Here is a 27107-nt window from a genome sequence, read left to right as displayed (position 1 = left end):
TGCTAAGTTGCTTCAGTCGTGTCCAACTCTGTGCGACCCCATAGACGGCAGCCCACCAGGCTCCCCTGTCCCTGGGATTCTCCAGGCAAGAACCCTGGAGTGGGTTGCCATTTCTTTCTCCAATGCATGAAAGGGAAAAGTGAAAGTGAAGTCACTCAGTCGTGTCCAACTCTTAGCGACCCCATGGACTGCAGCCCACCAGGCTCCTCCATCCATGGGATTTTCCAGGCAAGAGTACTGGAGTGGGGTGCCGTTGCCTTCTCCAATATCAGTATATAAGCCCCTTATTATTTTAACTGAAATAAACATTCAGGCCAAGATTGAACTAATTATATCTAGGCCAAGGCAGAATGGCTGAGTTTGCCTCAGCCTCCTAACCACTCTACCTAAGGAGGATTAGCTTTGGCAGGTAAAGCCCAGGTGTGGGTTGGTTTGTGCAGAGTGAAGGGAACTTGATTTTCTTGAGTTCTTTCTGAGCTGAGGTTTTAGAGTCCAAGACTGTCTCTAGACTTGTGTAGTGTCCTGAAGGCCTCCTTGAATACACGCATCACCAACCCTGGCCACTTACCCTTCTTGGAATTTTCTCTAGTCAATGACTGTCAATCTTGGCTGCTTATAATAATCATCTGAGGAATTAAAAAAAAATGCCTGTGTCTCAACCTTAAATCCTTGGATATGTAGGGTCCATGTCTACATTTTTATCAATGCCCGGATAGTTCTCATGTAATGCCAGGGTTGAAAACTAGCCCAGAGAGATGAATTATGAACCTTGATTGCATATTATAATTACCTTACCTTTAGGAATCCTCACTTAATTGATGTTTGGTGTGATCTTTATTTTTCTCCATTAGGACCCATTACCACGGGTATGCTTTTTTGAAAGAAATATTTATTTATTTTTGGCTGTGCTGGGTCTTCATTGCTGCATGTGGGCTTTCTCTAGTTGCAGCGAGCAGGGGCTGCTCTTGTAGAGCACAGGCTCTAGAGTGTGTGGGCTTCAGTAGCTGTATCATACTGGCTTAGTTGCTCCTCAGCATGTGGGATCTTCCTGGACCAAGGATAGAACCTGTGTCCCCTGCGTTGGCAGGAGGATTCTTAACCTCTGGACCACCAGGGAAGTCCTTGTGTTACACTTTATTTTGTAATAGGTGTCTTCAAATGTTTTAAAAAGTTCTCAGTTGATTGCATTATTTCATTGTAGAGCCAGTCTTGAGAATAACTGCTCCAGAGCTCACAAACGTGAAGGAGGTAATGTCTGTGAGTGTTGGTACCCTCATAGCTGCCCAGTTTGTACTTTCCTTTTTATGAACACCTTCAAATGACAGCTTGATTAACTAAAGACAGGAAGATGCTGACCATTGTCTTGTCTTGGGTACTTGGCAGACATTGCTCCCCCCCTGCTGCTGCTGCTGCTAAGTCGTTTCAGTCGTGTCCGACTCTGTGCGACCCCATAGACGGCAGCCCACCAGGCTCCCCTGTCCCTGGGATTCTCCAGGCAAGAACACTGGAGTGGGTTGCCATTTCCTTCTCCAATGCATGAAAGTGAAAGTGAAGTCGCTCAGTCGTGTCTGACCCTCAGCGACCCCATGGACTGCAGCCTTCCAGGCTCCTCTGTCCATGGGATTTTCCCGGCAAGAGTACTGGAGTGGGGTGCCATTGCCTTCTCGGCTCTCTCCCTAACAGATCTAATTGGAATTCTACATAAATCATATTAGGTGGCCCCACCTCAGGGCAGATGTGGGATCATTATGGATGCTTAATTTTGGGAGGATCATTATGGATTCAGGAGATAAGCCTTGGCCAGTTCCCATGTTCAGGGTAATCTCTTGTCCCTGGAATGAACTCACTACATCACATACTCTATAGCCAGCCAAGAGTGTTTTAAAACTAGACTTATTGAGTGCTCAGAGTCTTATAACCTCTGAAGTGGACCAAGTACTAAGATTGTTGGGGACCTCTGTGCTCAAGGAATTTGTTCTCCGTTTCTGTGGACATTTGAATTCTTTTTCTATGTTGGAGTATGTGGGGAAAGGACTGATGGAAGTGTTGCTTCTCCAAAAGGAACCACAATATTTTAGGTATTCACCATGGCCACATCATGTCAGTTCCTTAACAAATGATAAGTGGTACCTCCATGAAGATATTTTGAATGATGTAGTAGGTGATATCTCTAGTCCTTGAAACTTAGTGGAACTCTTACTTGGACTGATAATGAAAAAATAAGCAAACAACCAAAGTGGACTTCCCTGGTAGCTTAGATAGTGAAGGATCTGCCTGTACTCCAGGAGACCTGGGTTCAATCCCTGGGTCAGGAAGATTCCCTGGAGAAGGGAATGGCAACCCACTCCAATATTCTTGCCCGTAGAATTCCATGGACAAAGGAGCCTGGTGGGCTGCAATTCATGGGTCACAAAGAGTAGGACAGGACTGAGCAACTAACACTTTCACTAACACTAAAAGTAGTATATAAATTCCAGGCTCCACCCAAAAGTAAGAGTAATATTAAGATTCCAAGGATATGTGGATATGGTTAAAATGGCCTTCCTATAGCTCCCAACTTGGCCAAATGATGAGTTATTATCTTCGGCTTCAAGCATTAGCACTCCCCACTCCACCTCCATGGTCCCCCAGACGGATGTCTTACACTTCTCTGCAGAACTTCGTCACGCTGTTTTCAGGGCCAAACAACCATTTGTTTGAAAACTCCATGTCTCAGGCATCACCTAAAACTTATGCCAAGCTACTTCCTTTTACTTTAGATATGTTGACATCTAAATGACACTCCTGTCTAGAGTCACAACAGGTTCTATGCCACCTGGACTGCAGGAAATTTACTTAGAAATTTAGTATTCATTTACAACCAGAAAAAAGTGTCAGAAGTTTCAAGAAGAATTAGAGACTTACATGTGCTCTGATATGACCAACTTGTGCGTGCAATGATGCATTAGAAATTACTGAGCCTGGAAGCCAGTGTCTTTGTCCTGCCCCCACTTCTGACAGCTTACTGCCCCACCATGAGCAAAGGGAAGAGGAAGGGCAGCTGACTATGAAACATGGAACAAGCATAGACTTTCATGCTGTGCTCAATGCTGCTTCCACAGCTAAGCTGGGATTAGCTTAACTCCCAACATAAATCCATTGGTATCCTTTGACAGTCAAAAATCACTAAATGAACTTGCTACATAGCTGAATATTGCTTGGTTTTCCAAATTATGAGAACAGAAACCATGGTTGATAATTAATGTTACCAACTAAAAATTTCAAATTCTGGAGAGGAGTAGGAAAACTAAAGGAAGGATGGAAATGGTGATGGGGTAGAGGTAGAGGTGCTCCCAAATATGTGGCAAACAAGGGGAAGGTTATTTGAACAGTGGTTAAAAGATGAATCACGTGAGCTTTGTCCCACAAATCTTCACTCCTTGGGTTTCCTCCTTCATAACAGACCAGCTCAGGAAAAAGTAACATTATCTTTTATTTTCTTTTATTTCAGTGATACTGAAATTTAGTGCCCTGTTGACTTAGGGACCAGTCTTAGATTTCTTTAGACCTAAGAACTCAAGATTTCCCTTATAATCCATTAGCTTCTGAAATATTTAATGCAGTAGTAAATTTCTCATCACATCATCTCATACTATGGACATTTCTCTGCAATCTTTTTCTGACCAGTATATTTTTCTCTTAAGACCATTTTCTCCCATGTTACTCATTAGATCTGTAAAATGGGAAGCCCCTCCTTTGTGAAGGAATTCTTTGTACATGCTTACTTAATTTCCCTATCCAGAACCTTCTTTCTAATAACCTCTGTTCATTAAGAAATATTTGCATCTACATCTTCCCACTCACCCTTTTGGGTCAAAACATAAATGAGACCAGACTCATTCATTCTACCCAGCAGTGAAAATCAACAAAAATCCTACCAAGCCCTTCCCACATTGCCTCAAATTGTTTGCAGCTAGAGTCAATCATTTTTCCTACCTTGTTCTTTCAGCTAAAAACCTAAAATCTGTTGAAGACACACATTCCTATAGGATCTCCAAATGGTGTGTATGCAGGCTTGCCTTCTTTTCCTGCCATAACCCAACCTACAGCCCAGATGCTCTGGTGATGCATCTTGATCCTACTTACTTTTTTATAATAATGCATCTTGACAGGCAATTTCTATTTGCTTTCTTCCCATTAAGACTCCCATTTTACCAGAATTCCCCAAGGCTAAAATCCATAATCTTAAAAATAGTGGTGGTTTAGTTGCTTAGTCATGTCTGAGTCTTGCAACCCCATGGACTGTAGCCCACCTGGCTTCTCTATCCATGGGATTCTCCAGGCAAGAATACTGGAGTGGGTTGCCATTTCCTTCTCCAATCTCAAAAGTGATCTAGATTATATTAGGTTTCCTGGAAACTCTGTTTTTGTCCAATAAATTTGCGACCTAGTGTAACCTCTCCCTGCCTAGAAGCCTAGGCTTCCCAGGTGGCTCAATGGTAAAGAACCCACCTGCCAGTGCAGGAGATACAGACTTGGGTTCGAATCCTGGGTGAGGAAGATCCTCTAGAACAGGAAGTGGCAACCCACTCCAGTACTCTTGCCTGGGAAATCCCATGGACAGAGGAGCCTGGAGGGCTATAGTCTGGGGGTCCCAAAAAGTCAGCTATGACAGCAACTGAACACATACTCGTCAGTTCAGTTCAGTTCAGTTCAGTTGCTCAGTCGTGTCCCACTCTTTGCAACCCCATGAATTGCAGCACGCCAGGCCTCCCTGTCCATCACCAACTCCCGGAGTTCACTCAAACTCATGTCCATCGAGTCGGTGATGTGATCCAGCCATCTCATCCTCTTTTGTCCCCTTCTCCTCCTGCCCCCAATCCCTCCCAGCATCAGGGTCTTTTCCAATGAGTCAACTCTTCATATGAGGTGGTCAAAGTATTGCAGTTTCAGGTTCAGCATCAGTCCTTCCAATGAACACCTTGGACTGATGGTGTCTAAACTGAACTGAACTGATTGAACTCAGCAGAATAAAAACATTTCTCCTCCTCCCGTTTGGAAGCTATCCTTGCCTGTGTAACCTTATGGTGTATACTCCATACAACTTTTTATGTACAGGGTCTGGTGGGGAGTGGATGCAGTAATGTGCTTCAGTGACAATGTTTCATCACATCCAACTAAAACAGATGATTCATAACATTTTCAAGCAACACTCCCTTTCACTTTGATAAAAATGTAATTCATTTTGCAATGTTTGGTTTCTCTCTCCTGGTCATAGACCTCTCACTCATTGTCTCATATTAAACCCAGTCTATTCATTTTTATGGTTCAAAAGATCCAGAGCCTTATGATTATCTTCAAGTTAACTGAAAGTGTTAGTTGCTCAGTTGTGTCTGACTCTTTGTGACCCTGCAGACTGTAGCTTGCCAGGCTCCTCTGTCCATGGGATTTCCCAGGAAAGAATACTGGAGTGGGTTGCTATTCCCTTCTCCACAGGATATCCCTGACCCAGGCATCGAATCCAGGTCTCCAGCATTGCAGGCAGATTCTTTACTATTTGAGCCACCAGGGAGGCCATATATGATTAAATCTCATGAGGGCTCAAAGACACCCCATCTACACAAAAGACCTCATCTTTTGTGTAGGTGGGTGGATCTTGTCCAAGACTACTAGGGAAAGATGGTCCCCAAATGAGGCAGGAAGAAGTTTCTCTTTGCCTTCTTATGCTTTGCTCAGGGGACCAAATTCTCCTACACCCCCAACCTAGGGAGATAGGTTTTCTTTTTATAAGTCTTTGTATTGGCATTGCTGATTATGCACAGTTGTGGAATCAATATGGATTTTCCCTTTGGAAAACAGCAATCTTGAATGGTACTTTGTCTTTTATATCACTACTGAAACTGACATGAAGTTTATTGATCACGCAGGAGCCTTTGATGAGGTTACACACACTGCTGCTGCTGCTAAGTCACTTCAGTCGTGTCCGACTCTGTGCGACCCCATAGACGGAAGCCACAACGCTCCCCCGTCCCTGGGATTCTCCAGACAAGAACACTGGAGTGGGTTGCCATTTTGAAGATGCTCAGTTGTGTCCGACTCTTAACGACCCCATGGACTGCAGCCTACCAGGCTCCTCCATCCACGGGATTTTCCAGGCGAGAGTACTGGAGTGGGTTGCCATTGTCTTCTAGAGTTACACTATTACAATCATTGATCATATATCGAACTATACATTTGATCCACTGCTTCAAGTCTAGTCATCATTTCCGTTGAAGGCTCAGTCATATACTTGGTATTACAAGAAATAATAATCCTGTGAAATAAGCAAAATACAAATTGTATAGTTAATAACATTAGTGGAATTAAAAGTAAATATTTTAGCCATGAGCCTCCTACACCAGTTTTTTTTTTTTAAAAGATTGTCAAGACTAGGGAATGGGTCACTTAGAGCAAAAATCTGATTTTTCATGTGGTTCAAATGTGTTACATTAAAGGATTTATCAGGTACAAAAATACAGCATTCAGTTTGAATTATAGCACAGATATCTCCCTGAGATGCTGTAAGGTGTCAAGGGTCTTGCAGTCGTGTAGCACTGCCTTTCTCATCATAGAGATCTCAGAATTCAATAGGCTAATAGCCCGGTTCAGTTCAGTTCAGTTCAGTCACTCAGTCATGTCCGACTCTTTGTGACCCCATGAATTGCAGCACGCCAGGCCTCCCTGTCCATCACCAACTCCCGGAGTTCACTCAAACTCATGTCCATAGAGTTGGTGATGCCATCCAGCCATCTCATCCTCTATCGTCCCCTTCTCCTCCTGCCCCTAACCTGTCCCAGTATCAGAGTGTTTTCCAATGAGTCAACTCTTTGCATGAGGTGGCCAAAGTACTGGAGTTTGAGCTTTAGCATCATTCCTTCCAAAGAATAGCCCAGTTACTATCATTTAAAGCTTATGAAAGTTGTCAAGGCTTAGATATGGTCAATTACATCCTCCAACCCCATTAAAGGCACACACACAGACACAAGCTGCTAAATGGTCATACCAGTAGAATACAGATCTTTGACCCATTGGGATCATACCAATGGTAGATTGGTTGGGGTTACCTGTAATTTGTTAACATGTATGACCTTAAATTCATGGGAATCCCAGGCTACACCTTCATATCATCCCTGTAGATGTCAAGGCCATAGTGCCACAAATCCACTGAATTCCATACCAATTACTCTGTCTAAGCGCAATTACAGGCATAGTCCATAAAGCACCCAGCCTTGTCTCATAATTACCAGGTTGATCATTTTTAGGATGATTTAACCATTCCCAACATAGAGGAGCCTTTAAACTTCAATGACCATAGCCTGGTGTTAACCATGTAGATCCTTCCCATAATTGTAGGAGTTTTCCTTTTAATAGATGAGAAGTTAATTTTTTTATTGAGACTTAGCTCCCCTGGCTAATGCTTTGGCTGATGTTGCATCAAAACCAGCAACCATTTGCCTTTCCCAGGACATGCCTTTGCTTCTCTCCCCACTTTTGTAATAATTCTCTTGGGTGCTTCCTGCTCTCCCAGACTCCTCATCTTCAGAGATGTCATTGCTACCTGTGCTACCAAAAAGGGCCACAATCTTCTTATGGAATCCATAATCTCGTGGCATGAAGATGCTACTCCAGGGACATAATCATGTTGGCATCTCCCTGTTAAGAAAGAATGGGCTCCTCTAATGGCCACTGTTGAAGTCACCTGTGCATACCAGTAAGAAATTGCTCTGGTGGTGGTTAGTTTTGGCATCATTTTCTTGCTTGGTCTAGTATGATCTAGTAAAGAAGGTGGAGATTTGAAAAAAATAGCCATTACAGAGTGAAGAGGGTTTGGTTCTCCAAACAAGTAAAACATTCAGGTGTTGGATCTATATCAGTCTACTAGTGAAACAGGAGGGAAGAGGGCAGGCCACAACTTTTAAATTAATGATATGGCAATAGGACATGGTTAGAACCAACTAGGTCCAAGATGGGGAAAGATTTAACTTCCAGTAGCATCATTATATGATTCTTGGGCCTCATTTTATGCTCACTGTACCATATTAGCATACCAAATGACACAAACACCAGTGCCATGACAGTTATGAGGCTAACCATAAAAGGCCAAAAGGTGGGTGGTGGCCCAATTCCTGGAGATCTCCATCCCTCCCCCAAAGTAATTGGAATAATCCTTCCACTCATTAACCTATGAAATTACCCAGCCCCCCAAAACTAACCACACCATATTTCAAGGCTCTCTCACTTTCTGAGATGGCCCACACTCTGTCTGTGGAGTGTGTTTCTCTCTAAATAAATTCACTTCTTATCTACCACTTCATTCTCTGAATTCTTTTGTGATGAAGCAAGAACCTCAAGTTCACCTGGAACAGAGCTTGTTTACTGTCATTTATGTTAACACTGAATATTTATATAATGTGGATTATGAGATATGTATCAGGCAGGTGGAGAAATGGGCATGCCTTTAGTTAGGAAAAGAGGCAGTAATATAAAAGAAAACTAATATAGGAAATTAATAAACAATGATGAAAAAGGAAACCTCAAAAATTCCTAACATAATCATTACTTAATAAAATGGAAGAAAATACCAAAATACTCATCTGAATATTTTGCACTCAAAGTAATTGCCTATAAGGAGCAGAGAATGGTAGGTGGGGGGCTACAGGGGGAAGTTGGTGAGGCAGGTCAAAAGGCTGTTTTTATAAAACAAAACAAACTTGTAGAACTATTCAACTTTCTGAATTATGTCTATTAGTAACTGAAAAAATTAGATTACATTTTGAAAAGAAGTGATAATAAAAGAATGAGTTTTTTTTCTTCTATCCTATGGGAAAAGCTTTAATATATTGATGATTTTTCCAAAGGGATGTTTGAAACTACATATGAAAACTTTATGCTATATACTCTTGTGCTCAGAACCTCTGGGTCTAGAAATTGACCCCCAAAGAGTTCAGTGTTACTTTATTTGAATCTACAGTCAAACTTGTTCTATGAGAAATATCCACGTCAGCTGCCATTTTGAGTATTTATGTATACCTGGTACTTATAAATGGCATATAATTTAACCCAAATGACAACACAATTATTTAGATATCATCAGTCAGTTCAGTCGCTCAGTCGTGTCTGACTCTTTGCAACCCCATGGGCTGCAGCACGCCAGGCTTCCCTGTCCATCACCATCTTCTGGAGCCTACTCAAACTCACGTCCATCATGTCAGTGATGCCATCCAACCATCTCATCCTCTGTTGAGAGGATATCATAGACCCTCTTTTACATACAAGGAAATAGCTCTCTTTTTCTTGTTCCTCTTTTTCTCTGCTTTCTCTCCTCTTTCTTCCATCTCACTTCTCATTTGGCTCCTTCTCTCCTTCTCCTCCCCTTTCTCTTCCTATTTGATAGGAATCCTATCTAGCAGGCAGTCTTCCTTTCATTTAACGTATATGATTGGATTCATTTCAAGGGATGGTAGGGGAGAGGAAAACTCTCTTTTCCACAGAGTATGTTCTGTAAGGTAGCTTTTTCTTTTGTTGTTGTTGTTAAGAAAGACTGTATTTTGTCCTCCTGTTTTTCTCAGTTGGTGAGAACTGAAGGTGGAGGACAGTAGACGACAACAATCAAATATTCAAAAGTCCATGTTGAAGAAAATCTTATCAATTAATAAAATTGTAGCCTAAAAATGTTAAGTACAGCAAGGAAACATGCCAGATTGGAAAACTTGATGTGACCTCTTAACTGTATAATGAAATAGATATTCTAGTTGAAAAAAAGTGGCCCATGGCAATAATAATTTCAACAGCAGCAATTTTGTTTATCACTAAATCTCATATGTGCCTCTAGTGCCAGAGTTTCATCTGTTCTGCTTTTACCCACTAAAAGATCTACATCTTCTTTAAAAAGTAGGTAGTTCCCATGTTTTTGCTGGAAAATTCAGGATGGGTCTAGAACATCTTGTTTCTAGAAAGCAAGAATGTGATCAAAGTGTCAATACCCTAGTCAAAGAACATCAGGAATATATTTAGATGTATTTAGTTTGTTGAGCAGGAAAGAACACACAAGGAGAATCTTGGGTGTGTAGGTATAAAGGAGATGAGAGAGGCTATTATATGATTTGTGCTTATGCTGAATGGTTTTATGGAAAGGTTGAGGAAGCAAGTACCAACTCTGAATTGAATAATGTCAAGTAGCTAGAAGTTCAGCAACTGAGTATGTCAGTAATCCTTTTTCAGAAGGTAGGAGGATTGAAGCTAGACTGGGGATGTCATTGGTAAGAAAGCAAAAATTACACAGGGAGCTTTTCTGCTCTATCCACTTGATCATGTTTGTTAGAAATTGTCTGTTATAGCTTGACAGGCAGCAGGACTGATTTTCACTTTTACAAAAATATTCAGTTCAGTTAAGTTCAGTTGCTCAGTCATGTCAGAATCTTTGCGACCCCATGGGCTGCAGCATGCCAGGCCTCCCTGTCCATCATCAACCCCCAGAGCTTACTCAAACTCATGTGCATTGAGTCGGTGATGCCATCCAATCATCTCATCCCCTGTCGTCCCCTTCTCTTCCCACCTTCAATCTTTCCCAGCATCAGAGTCTTTTCAGTTGAGTCAGGTCTTCGCATCAGATGGCCAAAGTATTAGCATTTCAGCTTCAGCATCAGTCCTTCCAATGGATGCTCAGGACTGATTTCCTTTAGGATGGGCTGGTTGGATCTCCTTGCTGTCCAAGGAGCTCTCAAGAGTCTTCTCCAACATCATACTTCAAAAGAATTCATTCTTCAGTGCTCAGCTTTCTTTGTAGTCCAATTCTCACATCCATACATGACTACTGGAAAAACCATAGCTTTGACTAGATGGACCTTTGTTGGCAAAGTAATGTCTCTGCTTTTGAATATGCTATCTAGGTTGGTCATAACTTTTCTTAAAGAAGAAAGCATCTTTTAATTTCATGGATGCAGTCACCATATGCAGTGATTTTGGAACCCCCCAAAATAAAGTCTCTCACTGTTTCCACTGTTTCCCTATCTATTTGCCACGAAGTGATGGGACCCAATGCCAGGAGCTTAGTTTTCTGAATGTTGAGTTTTAAGCCAACTTTTTCACTCTCCTATTTCACCTTCATCAAGAGGCTCTTTAGTTCTTCTTCACTTTCTGCCATAAGGGTGGTGTCATCTGCATATCTGAGGTTATTGATATTTTTCCTGGCAATCTTGATTCCAGCTTATGCTTCATCCAACCCAGCATTTCTTGGGGGACAATATACAGCCTTGACGTACTCCTTTTCCTATTTGGAACCAGTCTGTTGTTCCATGTTCAGTTCTAACTGTTGCTTCTTGACCTGCATACAGATTTCTCAGGAGGTAGGTCAGGTGGTCTGGTATTCCCCTCTAAGAATTTTCCAGTTTGTTGTGATCCACAGAGTCAAAGGCTTTGGCATAGTCAATAAAACAGAAGTAGACATTTTTGTGGAACTCTCTTGCTTTTTTGATGATCCAACAGATGTTGGCAATTTGATCTCTGGTTGCTCTGCCTTTTCTAAATCCAGCTTGAACATCTGGAAGTTCACAGTTCACATAATGCTCAAGCCTGGCTTGGAGAATTTTGAGCATTACTTTACTAGCATGTGAGATGAGTGCAATTGTGTGGTAGTTTGAGCATTCTTTCATATTGCCTTTCTTTGGGATTGGAATGAAAACTGACCTTTTCCAGTCCTGTGGCCACTGCTGAGTTTTGCAAATTTGCTGGCATATTGAGTGCAGCACTTTCACAGCATCATCTTTTAGGATTTGAAATAGCTCAACTGGAATTCCATCACCTCGACTAGCTTTGTTCGTAGTGATGCTTTCTAAGGCCCACTTGGCTTTGCATTCCAGGAAGTCTGGCTCTAGGTGAGTGATCACACTATCGTGATTATCTAGATCGTGAGGATCTTTTTTGTATTGTTATTTTGTGTATTCTTGTCACTTCTTAATATCTTCTGCTTCTGTTATGTCCATACCATTTCTGTCCTTTACTGTGCCCATCTTTGCATGAAAAGTTCCCTTGGTATCTCTAATTTTCTTGAAGAGATCTCTAGTCTTTCCCATTTTATTGTTTTCCTCTATTTCTTTCTATTGATTACTAAGAAAGGGTTTCTTATCTCTCTTTGCTATTCTGTGGAACTCTGCATTCTAATGGGTATATCTTTCCTTTTCTCCTTTGCCTTTCACTTCTCTTCTTTTCACAGCTATTTGTAAGGCCTCCTCAGACAATCATTTTGCCTTTTTGTATTTCTTTTTCTTGGGGATGGTCTTGATCACTGCCTCCTGTGCAAGGTCACAAACCTCTGTCCACAGTTCTCAAGGAACTCTATCAGATCTAATCCCTTGAATCTATTTGTCACTTCTTGCCGGGAGCCGGCATATTGCATATTGAGTGCATATTGCATATTGAGTGCATATTGCATATTGCATATTGAGTGCAGCACATTCCACAGCATCATCTTTCAGGATCTGGAATAGCTCAACTGGAATTCTATCACTGCCGGGAGCCAGCGTGAGGAACTCTGCCCATGACAAAGGTCATGAGGAAGGAGGCTCGGCATACGCAAAGGCGGGATCGAGCCTCAGGAGTCCCCCATCTACCTCCAAAACCAGAGTCTGCCTACTTTCTGCTTTGTGCTTTCACCTACACCTCTGACTTTATGGGGGGCTGTCCCCCACTACCTCTCTCTGAAAAAAGAGTTAGCTTACAGCTCCAGTTAATAATTCCTGGGTGTGACAGTGTTTCAACCTACAAACTCCTTTGGAAATCCTCTAGCCTGCCTGAATAGGTTTTTCTGGCCACATGTGATTGTTAAGAGCCTCCCAACTGTGAGAGGCAGGAGATGTTCTAAACTGTCTAAACACAGATTCTTTTGAGTAGTTAAAAGATTGATTAGAAATTGTATTGGCGAAGGGATTTTCACTTGTTGGGCCAAGGTTTGCTGCTAAGTTTCCATATCCCTTACCTGCTGTGTCCCTGGCAGTGTATTGATTAATATAATTGGTGTAAGTAGTAGCTTTAATGTTTGTAACCTGGGACCCTTGAGTTAATTCTTTTTCTTGTTATAGCCCACCACACCTTTGCTCTGTAGGAATGCAACTTTATCTAATGCTTTTGGAGGGTGGCTCCTGACCAATCACCTTTAGAGAAAAATAAGTTTTCTGAAGAAAGGGTCTTAAAATGTTAACAAGCCTCCAGGCCAGAAGATGATGCAATTCACCTAAGCTTTTGCATATGATAAGTTTGCAGGAAGAAAGCCTGGCTTGCTGCATGACTCTACCCCTTCCCCCATTATCCTCTATGCATAACTTAAGGTATAAAAACTACTTTGGAAAATAAAGTGTGGGCCTTGTTCACGGAAACTTGGCCTCCCCATGTCGTTCTTTCTCTCACCTTCTGGCTAAATTATTCAGCCTCTTTTCTCCACTGAATTTCCTCACTGAGCTATCCTTATTTCAGCCTCTTTTCTTCACTGAATTTTCCTACTGAGCTATCCTCATTCTATTACTCTTTATATCTTTGATAAATATTTAAATAAATAGGTCGCCTATGCCGTCTGCCCTTTGAATATCCTGGATCAGCCGGGGCTGGACCCCGGCAACTTCTACTGTATAATCATAAGGGATTTGATTTAGGTCATACCTGAGTGGTCTAATGGTTTCCCCTACTTTCTTCAATTTAATTCTGAATTTGGCAATAAGGAGTTCATGATCTGAGCCACAGTCAGCTGCCGTCTTGTTTTTGCTGACTATATAGAGCTTTTCCATCTTTGGCTGCAAAGAATATAATCAATCTGATTATATTATAATATATTATATTATAACATTGTATGTAATATTATATTATAATATTATAATGATGATATTATATTATATTATAATGAAATTATATGACCATGACCATCTGGTGATGTCCATGAGTAGATTCTTCTCTTGTTGGAAGAGGGTGTTTGCTAAAAATATTCCAGGTAGCACTTAAAGAATAAAGGAATTGGCTTAAAGGGACTCCTACTGGTTAAGCTCAGACAACTTGAGCATCAGAAAGACACTGATAATTATGATTATTAAGGCTATGAGGTCATTAAAATACTCAAAATGAAAATTAATATCAAGTACACAAAGGTAGCTATAATAAGAAGATAAATATGATAGAATATACTTAATTCTTGGGCTTCCCAGGTGGTCCTAGTGGTAAAGAACCCACCTGCAAATGCAGGACACATAAGAGATGCAGATTTGATCCCTGAGTTGGGAAGGTTGGGATCCCTGAAGGAGGGCGTGGCAACCCACTCCAGTACTCTGGCCTGGAGAATCCCATGGACAGAGGAGTCTGGTGGGCTATAGTCCACGGGGTCTCAAAGAGTCAGACATGACTGAAGCTACTTAGTGAGCATGCATATTTAATTCTTATTGGTTATATAAGTTTTCAATTAAAACCCAAAGACAGACATTTATTACCTTCATATTAAGAAATGTTAGTCATCCAAAAATTAAGTAACATTATTTCTGGAAAAGCAACACATTTCAAAACTTTAAAACCTGTCTGAAAGGTATGCTTTCAGAGGTGCTGTTGGAGATGACATGGCAACCACTCCAGTATTCTTGCCTGGAGGATCCCAGGGACAGAGGAGCTTGGCGGGCTACAGTCCATAGGGTTGCAAGAGTCAGACATGACTTAGCAACTAAACCACTAAACCCCATCAGGGGTGCTGTGGGGTAACCATGGCTGTAGAGACATGAAGCAAGATCTCAGTTCCCCAACCAGGGGTTGAACCTGGAACTACAGAGCTGCCCTGGCTCTTGTCCCCTTTGGAAAGGAATTTTAACAAAGAGAAAATAATAAAGTAGGTAGAGTGTTTATTTATTTATTTATTTATTTCTTAAATTTTGCCGCGACTGCTTCTCCAAGCCTCGGCTCCGGCTCCGACTCCGGCTCCGGCCACAGCTCCCGCCCTTGCTCCGGCCTCGCTGCCCCGGCCCTGCCCTGGTAGAGTGTTTATTAAGAGATGAATATGTGTGGATAGACACATGGACAGGCTCAGTAAGACAGAGAGAGAACAATGCATTTTAATCCACCTTTGGGGTGGGTTAAGTCACTTATATGATGAGTTCTTCCAGGTCTTTGTTTTCCTTTGGCCAATCATCTTACTTTGTTGTTTGACTCAGGGCCCTCCCCTTTGTATGCATGCATCCTTTAGCCAAGATGGATTTCAGTGCAAGGGTCCCTGGGAAGTTAGCAAAACTTATTATGGCCTAGTATTCTCTCCCTTTTGATACCTGAGGAGCCTTTCTGATGTATGTAGTCAAGGTCTCCTTGACCCCAAGAATGAGAATATGTCACCTCTTGATCTTTTACCCAAGCAGGCTTTAGTCCCTTTGCATCCCTGCTATTACTGTTATCCTAAGGTGTACCCAAGAGAAAAAGTCCAGCTATTTACCCCTTTCCTGTTGTTACTTCTATCTTGAAGCATAAATAAGATGCTGGTTGCAAATATCTAGTCTGGAGCTCATCTATCACCTGCCTCAGGTAGAGACTTAGAAGTCTCGTAGTGTAACTGTAGCTAAGTTGTGTCCAACTCTTTGCAACTCCATGGAGTTGCAAAACCAGGCTTCCCTGTCCTTCTCTATTATTATAAAAAGAGACTCAGACTAATGTCCCAAGGCTTGGTTTTAAATCAATGGTCTACCCAGTTAGGACTCATGGCTAACCAAAATCTATTAGTTACAAAATTTCAGAACCTTGCATCTCAACTGCACTAAGATGGCAATCTTTTTCTTTTGTGACTGGTAAACTATGTCAGCCCTGAGAAAACTTTGTAAGACATAAAAAATAAAAATTCTAGGAAGGAAGAAACATAAGAATATATGATAAAATTAAAATTTATCTTGACTCCAGCACCTTTGTAACCAGTTTAAAGAATCATAAAAATTATTTAAATTTGTTTTATTATTTTTCATTTTGTTAGAATTTTCAGAAAATATGGAATATTAAAATCACAATTTTAATTAAATTATTTCTAACATTTTATTATATTTGTAACCAATTAATAAGTTTGGGGAAATCTAATTTGTTAGATTCCAAATCCAGATATTAGTTACAAAAATTATATGTGAAAATTTAGACTAGTGACTGCTTACTGCTTGAAAAGAATGTTACTTTTTAACTGAAGTTATACAATTAACAAATGAGACATTAGTAATAGTAGTGAATCTTCTTCATGTCCAGGGTTTTCTAAGACATCAAAGAGCCTACTAAAACAGCAGACTTAAGGAGAGAACTGAAATGCAACATTTGAAGAGCATTCATTCATTGCCTTTTCAGATGTTTCCAGAACAAATGTTCTTCTCTGAGAGCAGCCCGTCACCTGCATCTCCTGAGAACCTTGTGATTCTATGGTCTTGGCCATAAATAGGTTACAGAAGATAATATTTGTTTCTCTTGGTTGTTCCCTATTGGTCACAAAATGATATCCGCCCCACCCCACCCCCCCGGACCAAGCAGGAAGAACAAAGGAGAGTGACCAGAAAGATGCTGCCCTGAATCTTCTATGGAAGAACACAGGCCTGGGTCTACTGAGTCAGTCAGGATTTCCCCTGCCCCATTATGGCTTTTTAACATACAGAAGTCATACACTGCAGTGCCCTGAAATCCCCAATCCCAACACGTGTTCCTATCAGATATCCCTACTTGCCAACTGAGGGACAAGACTGCTACCACTTAATGTCTCTTTGGCTAGAAATGTAAGGGAGGCTGGGAAAGCAAGAATTTAAGTGAGTTATTGCTTCTCCAAGAAAACTTGGGCCATTTAATAAGGAAGATAAGAAAAATGGATATTGGGTGACAAATAGCTGTATTGGCCACAGGAGTGATCAATTTTCTAAACGAGTATAATCTTGTGATTGGGAGAAAGAAAAGAAAAATGGTTACACTGAGTGAAAAAAGTCCCTGGAGATACCCAGGTATGCACTGGGCAGATAGAGCATTTGAATGAAGGAAGATGAAATCTTTTGTGATTTGGGGTTGGCCTATGGCTAGATTTAGTCATCAATTGTGCACTCTCAGAGCCCTTGACTTTATCTACTATCAGCAATTTCACTCCTTTTATCCTCTCACACTTCCCCTATTTCAGAGGAAGAAAAGACCTGCTGTCTATTGAAGTCATCCTTGCAGGCCGCCGTGTGGATCAAATCAATTCCACTCCTACTGCATCCTTGCAGTCTCTCTGTGTGCTTCTGTCTCATTCACTTCAATGCTCCGTCTTTCCTACATTTGTCCATTTCCCTTGGTAAAATATGAAACCCCAGGCTTTCCTCTCAACTGACCCATTTATTTGTTCTAGTATCGTTTCTATTCCTAAATACTTCAATTTTGTGGCTCACATCTGCAGTTTCTTTTCTCTTTCTGGTGCTAGAAATTTGAAGATTCCCTTTCCACTACTTTATTAAATCTACTCTTCTGTGGACACTTTAGATTTCTTCATATCCAAATTTAATGAATTAAAAACGTTTATTATCACCTTCCAACTTCCTGTTGGAACAAGTAGTCTTGACCTTGTGCTCTTCCTGAAGGCCGTTTCTCTTGGGTTTTCAATAGAATGGGAAAGACTAGTGATCTCTTCAAGAAAATTAGCGATATCAAGGGAACTTTTCATGCAAAGATGGGGACAATAGAGGACCAAAATGGTATGGACCTAAAAGAAGCAGAAGATATTAAGAAGAGGTGGCGAGGATACATAGAAGAACTGTACAAAAAAGATCTTCCTGATCAAGATAATCACAATGGTGTGATCACTCACCTAGAGTCAGACATCCTGGAATGCAAAGCCAAGTGGGCTTTAAGAAGCATCACTACAAACAAAGCTAGTGGAGATGATGAAATTCGAGTTGAGCTATTTCAAATCCTAAAAGATGATGCTCTGAAAGTGCTGCACTCAATATGTCAGTAAATTCAAAAAACTCAGCAGTGGCCACAGGACTGGAAAAAGTCAGTTTTCATTCCAATCTCAAAGAAAGGCAATGCCAAAGAATGCTCAAACAACCACACAATTGCACACATCTCACATGCTAGCAAAGTAAAGCTCAAAATGCCAGGCTTCAATTGTACGTGAACTGTGAACTTCCAGATGTTCAAGCTGGATTTAGAAAAGGCAGAGCAACCAGAGATCAAATTGCCAACATCTGTTGGATCATCAAAAAAGCAAGAGAGTTCCCAATAAATATCTACTGCTTTATTTACTATCCCAATGCCTTTGACTATGTGGATCACAACAAACTGGAAAATTCTGAAAGAGATGGGAATACCAGACCACCTGACCTACCTCCTGAGAAATCTGTATGCAGGTCAAGAAGCAACAGTTAGAACTGGACATGGAATGATGGACTGGTTCAAAATTGGGAAAGGAGTACGTTAAGGCTGTATATTGTCTCCCTTCTTACTTAACTTATATGCAGAGTACATCATTAGAAATTTTGGGTTGGATGAAGCACAAGCTGGAATCAAGATTGCCGGGAGAAATATCAATAACCTCAGAAATGCAGATGGCAGAAAGTGAAGGAGAACTAAAGAGCTTCTTAATGAAAATGAAAGAGGAGAGTGAAAAAGTTGGCTTAAAACTCAACATTCAGAAAACTAAGCTCATGGCATCTGGTCCCATCAGTTCATGGCAAATAGATGGGGAAACAGTGGAAACAGTAAGAGACTTTACTTTTTTTGGCTCCAAAATCACTGCATATGGTGACTGCATCCATGAAATTAAAAGATGCTTTCTTCTTGGAAGAAAAGTTATGACCAACCTAGACAGCATATTAAAAAGCAGAGACATTACTTTGCCAACAAAGGTCCATTTAGTCAAAGCTATGGTTTTTCCAGTAGTCATGGATGGATGTGAGAATTGGACTATAAAGAAAGCTCATGCCAAAGAATTGATGCTCTTGTACTGTGGAGTTGGAGAAGACTCTTGACAGTCCCTTGGACTCTCAACCAATCCATCCTAAAGGAAATCAGTCTTGAGCATCCATTGGAAGGACTGATGCTGAAGCTGAAATACTTTGGCCACCTGATGTGAAGAGCTGACTTATTTGAAAAGACCCTGTTGCTGGCAAAGATTGAAGGCCGAAGGAGAGGGGAACAACAGGGGATGAGATGGTTGGATGGCATCACTGACTCAATGGACATAAGTTTGAGTAAACTCCAGGAGTTGGTGATGGACAGGGAGGCGTGGCATGCTGCAGTCCATGGGGTCACAAAGAGTCAGACTTGACTGAACAACTGAACTGAACTGAACTGGGCATGAAAGTTCCCTGTCTCTATGTATCGAGTTCTCTTGTCTCTCTTCTCTAGTTCCACATTCTGAGTTGCTGTGGGGATTTCCAATTTAAGTCCAACAACCGTCTACAGCTCAATTAATCTCTTACAAAACAGTTTCCCCTTCCTATTGTCTCTACATCTAGCTTGTGGCAGTGTTTCTCAGCATGAACTTTGGAGTCTAAAAACAGAACTCTAACTCTGCTACCTATCTGCTAAAGGTGTGCTAAGTCACTTCAATCATGTCTGACTCTTTGAGACCCTATGGACCATAGCCCACCAGGTTCCTCTGTCTATAGAATTTTCCATGCAAAAATACTGGAGTGGGTTGATATTCCTTACTCCAGCAAATCTTTCTGACCTAGGGATTGAACCCATGTCTCATTTCCTTCATTGGCAGGTGGGTTCTTTACCACTAGTGCCACTTGGGAATTTGGAAGCAAATTACATAACTTCTCTCTTATCTCTTTTTTCTTTTCTGTGAAATGAGGACACCAACCCCAGAGGGACTGGTACTCCTTATAGAGTTATTAGCTGTTTACACATATTTAGTTCTCTCTTCAAAGGGAAATGGCAGGGCTGCCCCATTTAACTCAAATTGACCATTTGACTTGCTTTGATTAGTGAAATGTGTGCAGAAGTGGCAAGTGCCCTTACTGGAAAGAATCTTCAAAAGCCACAAATCTCCTTGTTTCTGTCACAATAATTCCCACTGGTGATGTGTCTGTCACTCTAGAATAGGAAAGACATGGTGCACAGCACCACCAATCCTTGATGGATGTTTAATATTAGCAGAAGCCTTCGTTGTTAAAAGTCACTAAGATTTAGGGCTGTTTTGTTACTGAAGTGTAACAGAGCTTACATTGACCATTACACCCCTACACTGAGAACAAGGCTGTTCTTGATTTCTTGGGGCTTAGAGCTAAGTGGGAGGGCTTCCCAGGTGGCACAGTGGTAAAGAATCTGCCTGCCAATGCAGGAGACACTGGAGACTCAGGTTCAATCCCTGGGTCAGGAAGATACCCTGCAGAAGGAAATGGCAACCCACTCCAGTATTCTTGCCTGGGAAATCCCATGGATGGAGGAGCCTGGCAGACTACAGTTCATGAGGTCACAAAGTGTTGGGCATGACTTAGCAACCACAAAACAACAGCATGGCTGAGTGAGAAAGATAAACACTGGAAAGTAATTATGTAACTCTTTTATGACTATGGCAGCTCTTGTTTTTGTCCTCACAACTCAGTCTTGAAAACTGTTAATTGCTATTAGTTCTCTGACAAAAACCTTCCTTTGCCTAACCAAAGTCCCTTCAATTGCCACTAAAAACCTTTGTTCTACATAAGTGGCTTTCAAATGTAAGCATACATTAAAATCATCAATAGGGCTATTAAATCAGAGTGCTAGGCTCTACCCTCAGAGACTTTGGGTGGGAACTAAGAATTTGCATTTCAGATTCCCAGGTGGTCCTGACGCTGTAATTCACATTTCTAACAAGATCCCAAGGACCATTTTTTGAGAACCCGTGTTTTACTTGTTCTAGTCCATCCTCATCTTTTAATACCAGTCTTTATATTCTCATTAGTTAATGTTAGGCCTGGTTTCAGTCTTATAGGAAAATGTTATTTTAATACTATGAAGGGAAGGAATATTGGGGACCATTTGGGAAGAAAAACCATAAGGGTAGGAGTGGTGACATTTGGATTCCCTGGGGGTTTTGTGACAATACCAGGGACAGGGCAAACAAAACTCTCAAGCTGGACTTTGAGTCCGTGGTGCAATTTAGCATTGCTTTTATTGATTAGTGCATGCCTGCTCAGTCACTCAGTCATGTCTGACTCTTTGTGACCCCATGGACTATATAGCCCACCAAGCTCCACTGTCCATGGAATTTTCCAGGCAAAAATACTGCAGTGGGTTGCCATTTCCTACTCCAGGGGACCTTCCCAATCTAGGGATTGAATCTGTGTCTCTTGTGTCTCCTGCACTGGCAGGCAGATTCTTTACCAGTGTGCCACCTGGGAAGCCCATTGATTAGTGAGGGGGCCACATTGACCCTGCCAAGAGCTGAGTCCAGCAGAAAAGATATGGTATTCAACCTTCTCCAGAGCATCAACCACCTACCTGCAGCTATCTGCTCCTATGTGTTGGGTAGTTAGAATAGGAAAAAGAATCCAAAATGGCAGTGGCTAAGAGATAAAGAAGGGAAAAACCTGTGAAAATAGAACAAAGAAAGGTCCAAGGACCGAAGTGAGGACCTCAGGAAAAACAAACAGCCTTCCTGGCTAGCCCAATTTACATAGGACAGGCTCAGGGGGAGGAGAGGAGCCAAAATTGAGCCGAGTGAAGGGGGGAGCTTCTCTTCTCTTTGTGTCTTTTGGGTCGGCCTGCCCTCACACCTCGAGAATGTATTTTCCTTTGCTTGTCAATAAAACTGAGCTATAACACTTGTCTGCTTGTCGCTTCAAATTTTTCCTGCGGCGAGACAGAATCAAGGAAATTACATACTTCCCCACTATATGAAAGGAGAACCTCTTGCAGAAATAGGTCCAGACAAAAATCTGATGTGTACTGAACAACATTGATTTAGCGGTAAGATTCAGGTTTTTAGATTTTCTTAAGACAAAACAGAAGATATTGGGGGAAATTTTCATTTAAAACACAGATAAAAATCAACTGTATTTTGAATGTTCAACTCTTTCCTTGCTATTCAATTAGGAACACTAACCACTGATGTTCTTTAACCTTAATAGCTTGTGTTTCTTCTAAAGTTTGTGGCTCTTTAAGCAATATAAAGGTAACTAATTTTTTACTACATCCCAGACACATATTAAACCCTTTTATTACTCATTATCTTATTAAATCCTAACATCAACGTTTTGATGTAGGTATTGATATATATTCTCATTTCTTTATAGTCAAGAAAACCAAGGCCCTGGGAATAATTAAATTGCCAGTGTTACCTGGCTAATAAATGGTAGCACTGAAGCCCAACTCTGACTGTCTGACTCCATGCAGTTTAAGCTCTGATTAATATGTGTGAAGTTAAATATTCTCAACCTGAAAGTTGAGAGTTGTTTTATCTGGTGGGAATTTTTAGGACTTTAAGTCTGAGAGAGAGCATCTCAAGTAATTCTGAGAGAACTGCTCTGAGTTGGTGAGGGGAGGAGCCAGGTTATATAGAAGTTTTATGACAAAAGGAAGGTCATCTGAACATCAAAAGCTTTTGTAAATTAAAGAAAACCACATAACTCAAGTTAGGGAATTTAGTGCTTTTCTACATATGGGAAGATGCAAGAGTCTGGGTTTACTGAAATCATTCTTTGATACGCTCCTCAGCTATCCTGGGGCCAGTATACGGTGTTTACAGACTGAGTTTCCTCTAGGCTTAATGTAGGGAGTGGCTGCAGTCTGATGGCTGCTAGATGAAAGGTATTCATTTCTTCCTGAGTGCCCTCAGGGCTCACTAGCTCCTTTTGGAAGGCTTTAATTGCCTGTGACTGTGACATCCTTGTTTACTGACGTGGCAGGAAATATTCCATTTTTCATATACAACAAACTCAGGTTAGGTTAAGCTTACAATTAAACTTGAAATCCACTCCTTTTTTTCTAGGCATTTTAAAGCTTCCTCTTTTGTATCAAAAACACCCAAAACAAGATCATTAGGTGACAGAATGAGCCAGAGGAAGGGGTCCTATGAAAATAACTCCCGTTAGGTTTGTCTCCAAAAGCAACTCTTGGTTTTGACTCAAAAAATGAAATGCGGAGTTTTCATCTTTAGACTCTTGGTTGGCATTTCCCAGACTTGTGCTCTTCTTTTAAGTCCTTTCTGATATTTTTAATTAAGGCCAGAACCCTCATGTATTTGCCTGATTACTCAGTAAGATATTTTAGCCAAATGTTAAAGCCAGTACCCTTAGTCTGCAATAGTGTGAGTTGATGGTTTAGGGACAACATTTTCCCCAATGACAATACCTTTCCTCAGACAATACTTTACATGATGCCCAGTGTATAAAAGTCTTATTAATAGTGGTTCTACCTAGGCTGGGCCTCTGATTCACTAACTACTGTCTCTGACCTCCAGCTTTTCTTGCATCTGACTTCATATTCAACTTATTAACCTTCCTGTTCTCAACAGGCTTCCCTGGTGGCTCAGAGGGTAAAGAATCTGCCTCAGTGCAGGAGACCCAGGTTCAGTCCCTAAATTGGGAAGATCCCCTGGGGAAGGGAATGGTTACCTACTTCAGTATTTTTGCCTGGAGAATTCCATGGACAGATGAGCCTGGCAGGCTTCAGTCCATGGGGTTCCAAAGAATCGAACATAACTGAATCACTGACTTTTTTTTTTTTTTTACTATTTTCAGCTTCACATTTACCTCATTTTTCAGAGCTACCTGTTGCAACAAACTCGTGAGCCTTTCAGAGTTCTACAGTCTAAATGAATTTGCCTCTTACTTTTCCCCAGGTTTCAGCATTCTTGGGTTGGCTAAGTCAGTTTCTACTAACTATCTGCTTCTCAGAGCTTTCCTGGTGGCTCAGTGGTAAAGAATGCACCTGCAATGAAGGAGATGTGGGTTCTGATCCTTGGGTCAGGAAGATCCCCTAGAGAAGGAAATGGCAACACACTCTAATATTCTTGCCTGTAGAATCCCCAGGTCAGAGAACCTGGCAGGCTATAGTCCATGGGGTCGCAAAGAGTCAGACAGGACTTAGTGACTAAACAACAATAATCTGCTTCTTAGCTTTTTATATATGTATGTACATATGTAAGTATTACAGTTGCTTCTCTTCTTTGTTGTAGATTGTGCCTTTAGTAACCCATTCATGGTCATTTTAGTAGAGTTTTGAGAGAGGTTTCTTTAAGCAGAAAGAAAGTGAAGTTGTGTCTGATTCTTTGCGACCCCATGGACGGTAGCATACCAGGTTCCTCCATCCATGGGATTTTCCAGGCAAGAATACTGGAGTGGGTTGCCATTTCCTTCTCCAGGGGATCTTCCCAACCCAGGGATTGAACCCGGGTCTCCTGCATTGCAGGCAGTCTCTTTACCGTCTGAGCCACCAGGGAAGTTTGTTTAGGTAGACGCCATCATTAACTCTTTAAATCTTGCCTCTCCACCTATTCCATCTGTTCCCTGCTTATAGTTCCCTACTCATATATATATATATATTTTTTTTTTTTTTTTTTTGAGTGGGGTTAAGGCCTTATCACCAAATTCAGACTTAAATTGAAGAAAGTGGGGAAAACCACTAGACCATTCAGGTATGACCTAAATCAAATCCCTTATGATTATACAGTGGAAGTGAGAAATAGATTTAAGGGACTAGATCTGATAGATAGAGTGCCTGATGAACTATGGACAGAGGTTCGTGACATTGTCCAGGAGACAGGGATCAAGACCATCCCCATGGAAAAGAAATGCAAAAAAGCAAAATAGCTGTCTGAGGAGGCCTTACAAATAGCTGTGAAAAGAAGAGAAACTAAAAGCAAAGGAGAAAAGGAAAGATATAATAAGCATCTGAATGCAGAGTTCCAAAGAATAGCAAGGAGAGATAAGAAAGCCTTCCTCAGCGATCAATGCAAAGAAATAGAGGAAAACAATAAAATGGGAAAGACTAGAGATCTCTTCAAGAAAATCAGAGATACCAAAGGAACATTTCATGCAAAGATGGGCTCGATAAAGGACAAAAATGGTATGGACCTAACAGAGGCAGAAGGTATTAAGAAGAGGTGGCAAGAATACACAGAAGAACTGTACAAAGAAGATCTTCATGACCCAGATAATCACGATGGTGTGATCACTGACCTAGAGCCAGACATCCTGGAATGTGAAGTCCAGTGGGCCTTAGAAAGCATCACTACGAACAAAGCTAGTGGAGGTGATGGAATTCCAGTTGAGCTATTTCAAATCCTGAAAGATGATGCTGTGAAAGTGCTGCACTCAATATGCCAGCAAATTTGGAAAACTCAGCAGTGGCCACAGGACTGGAAAAGGTCAGTTTTCATTCCAATCCCAAAGAAAGGCAATGCCAAAGAATGCTCAAACTACCACACAATTGCACTCATCTCACATGCTAGTAAAGTAATGCTCAAAATTCTCCAAGCCAGGCTTCAGCAGTACGTGAACCATGAACTTCCTGATGTTCAAGCTGGTTTTAGAAAAGGCAGAGGAACCAGAGATCATATTGCCAACATCTGCTGGATCATCGAAAAAGCAAGAGAGTTCCAGAAAAACATCTATTTCTGCTTTACTGACTATGCCAAAGCCTTTGACTGTGTGGACCACAATCAACTGTGGAAAATGCTGAAAGAGATGGGAATACCGGACCACCTGACCTGCCTCTTGAGAAACCTGTATGCAGGTAAGGAAGCAAGAGTTAGAACTGGACATGGAACAATAGACTGGTTCCAAATAGGAAAAGGAGTATGTCAAGGCTGTGTATTGTCCCCCTTCTTATTTAACTTTTTGCAGAGTACATCATGAGAAACACTGGGCTGGAAGAAGCACAAGCTGGAATCAAGATTGCCGGGAGAAATATCAATAACCTTAGATATGCAGATGACACCACCCTTATGGCAGAAAGTGAAGAGGAACTAAAAGGCCTCTTGATGAAAGTGAAAGAAGAGAGTGAAAAAGTTGGCTTAAAGCTCAACATTCAGAAAACTAAGATCATGGCATCTGGTCCCATCACTTCATGGCAGATAGATGGGGAAATAGTGGAAACAGTGTCAGACTTTATTTTTTTGGGCTCCAAAATCACTGCAGATGGTGATTGTAGCCATGAAATTAAAAGATGCTTACTCCTTGGAAGAAAGTTATAACCAACCTGGATAGCATATTCAAAAGCAGAGATATTACTTTACCAACAAATGTCCGTCTAGTCAAGGCTATGGTTTTTCCAGTAGTCATGTATGGATGTGAGAGTTGGACTGTGAAGAAAGCTGAGCGCCAAAGAATTGATGCTTTTGAATTGTGGTGTCAGAGAAGACTCTCGAGAGTCCCTTGGACTGCAAGGAGATCCAACCAGTCCATCCTAAAGGAGATCAGTCCTGGGTATTCATTGGAAGGACTGATGCTGAAGCTGAAACTCCAATATTTTGACCACCTCACGTGAAGACTTGACTCATTGGAAAAGACCCTGATGCTGGGAGGGATTGGGGGCAGGAGGAGAAGGGGACGACAAAGGATGAGATGGCTGGATGGCATCACCGACTTGATGGACATGAGTTTGAGTGAACTCCGGGAGTTGGTGATTGACTGGGAGGCCTGGCATGCTGTGATTCATGGGGTTGCAAAGAGTCCGGCATGACTGAGCGACTGTACTGAACTGAACTGAAGGCTTGTATATGGTTTTGGGGTGTAGGTGAGATTCTGTCTGAAATCAGAGTAACATTTTGCTCCCAAATTATCTCTTTTAGATTCTGTGGTATGAAAATATACAAGATACACCTTTCCCTTAGCTAATATTTACAGCTTTTATAGTATAATTTCCCATAGATTATTGAATTGGGCTAACACAGTTTAAGTCTCTTTACCAAGATCTTTTCTCAACTCTTCCTGGAATAAAGTTTAAAGAAAGCATGGTGTTTAGCCAGGGATGAGGGTGGAGGATTGGGAAGGAAACTCTTTCAGCTATTAAAAAAGTATTTTTCAGTTCAGCATGATTAATTAACATTGATCTTATTTCTAAACTTAAGCTTGTGAAGTTTGAAACCTTCCAAGCTATTTTAGCCTTTAGTTCTTGGACTTTAATTGTTGTCTTGAAATCTTAACTCAAAACTC

At 41.2% G+C, this 27107-nt stretch overlaps 1 long non-coding RNA gene across 1 annotated transcript in view; it reads left to right on the top strand.

Annotated features, from left to right (window-relative positions):
- The window catches only part of LOC138989887 (uncharacterized), a 66686-nt gene that overhangs the window by 15487 nt on the left and 24092 nt on the right, over positions 1–27107 (top strand). The gene's annotated exons all lie outside the window — the stretch shown is intronic.

This window comes from Bos mutus, chromosome 11 (genome assembly GCF_027580195.1).
Source record: "Bos mutus isolate GX-2022 chromosome 11, NWIPB_WYAK_1.1, whole genome shotgun sequence".
In the NCBI taxonomy this organism is placed as follows: Eukaryota; Metazoa; Chordata; class Mammalia; order Artiodactyla; family Bovidae; genus Bos; species Bos mutus.
This window is presented reverse-complemented; position numbering and strand designations above follow the sequence as displayed.